Source organism: Chrysochloris asiatica, unplaced genomic scaffold (assembly GCF_000296735.1).
Source record: "Chrysochloris asiatica unplaced genomic scaffold, ChrAsi1.0 scaffold00025, whole genome shotgun sequence".
Classification (NCBI taxonomy): Eukaryota; Metazoa; Chordata; class Mammalia; order Afrosoricida; family Chrysochloridae; genus Chrysochloris; species Chrysochloris asiatica.
Genome location: NW_006408543.1, coordinates 11,715,711 through 11,717,401, shown reverse-complemented (window position 1 = coordinate 11,717,401; position 1,691 = coordinate 11,715,711).

The window sequence follows — 1,691 nt, the reverse complement described above, 5'->3', positions numbered from 1 at the left end:
TAATGATCAATACATCTTGATTGCATGTTTGATCAATTTCAGATTGAAGAAGTTGGTAGAATTCTTCTATTTCATCCTCACTGGTTTTAGTGGGTGTTGCATAAATTCGAATAATAGTGGTATTAACTGGCCTTCCCTGTAGGCACATGGATATTATACTATCACAGACAGCATTGTGCCTCATGATTGATCTGGATATGTTCTTTTTGACAATGAATGCAACACCATTTCTCTTTAATATGTCATTACCAGCATAGTAAACCATGTGGTTGTCAAATTCAAAATGGCCAATACCACTGGTAGTGTAGTAGTTATGAATCGGGCTGAGAATCTTAAGGTCAAAAGTTTGAAACTACCAGCTATTCCACAGGAGAAAGATTCCGTGGAGTCTTTCTGCTCCCTTAAATATTTACAACCTCAGAAACCCTGTACAGGGTCTCTATGAGTCAGAACTGATTCCACGGCACACCACCACCACCACTGATGCCTAAGATACCAATGTTTATGTGTTCCATTTCATTTTTGACAATTTCCAATTTTCCTAGATTCATACTTCATAAATTCCATGTTTTGATTATTAATGGATGTTTACAGCTGTTTCTCTTCATTTTGACTTGTGCCCCATCAGCAAATGAAGGTCCCATTTGCAAATGACTTTACTACCTCGGGCTTTACTCCATTCACATCATTATGGTGAACTCTACTTTGAGGAGGCAGCTCTTCCCCAGTCTCATTTTGAGTGCCTTCCAACCTGATGGGCTCATTTCCCGGCACTATATCTGACAGTGTTTCTCTGCTATTCATAAGGTTTTCGTGAATACATATTCGGAAGTAGTTCGTCACTCCTTCTTCCTAGTCTGTCTTCGTCTAGAAGCTCATCTGAAACCTGTCCACCATGGGCGACCCTGTTGCTATTTAAAATGCCCATGGCATAGCTTCCAGAATCACAGCAACTCACAAGCCACCACAGTACCACAAACTGACAGATATCCTTGGAATTAGCAATGTTGTTGTTGTTGTTGTTAAGTGCCGTTGAGTCGGGCCCGACCCATAGCGACCCTGTACAGGGTTTCCGAGGGTGTAAATCCTTATGGGAATTAGCAATACTCCCTCACAAAGGTTAGGATATGGCATCTGATAGATTTTCCAGGTTGTTTCAAAAGGAGGGTACTGAGACCCTGACTAAGGTCATGCAGCATGTTCAAAGGCCTAGGACTCCTAGAGTGTAAACCATAGACCCAGTAGTACTGGACTTAAATGCCCTTGTCTTTAAGGATCTTGAAGCTGATGTGCCCTGCTTGTGTCTTTCTTCCCCATACCCAAAGGGCAGACCGATCCAGGACATCTCATACCAGGTCAAGAAAAGGCCAAAGAGCTCAGCTCTCAGTTTCCAGACAGCCCATCACCAAGCTCCCCACAACAAGACCGTAGCTGACCCTGAATGATGGCCTAGCGTGGGGCTTAGTGTTTTACTGAATGCGTCTCCACACTGACTCACCCAGCCTTCATGGTCAGCGATGTGTGCCTGTTTCTTCTCTCCAGTTCTGACCAAGACAGAGGACAGCTCGTGTGACCCCTCCTTTTGCAACAGCAAACTGACAAAATGAGGAACAGCTACCACTGGGTGCTTAGCAAGACCACTGGGTGCTTAGCAAGGCCACTGGGTGCTTAGCAAGACCACTGGGTGCTTA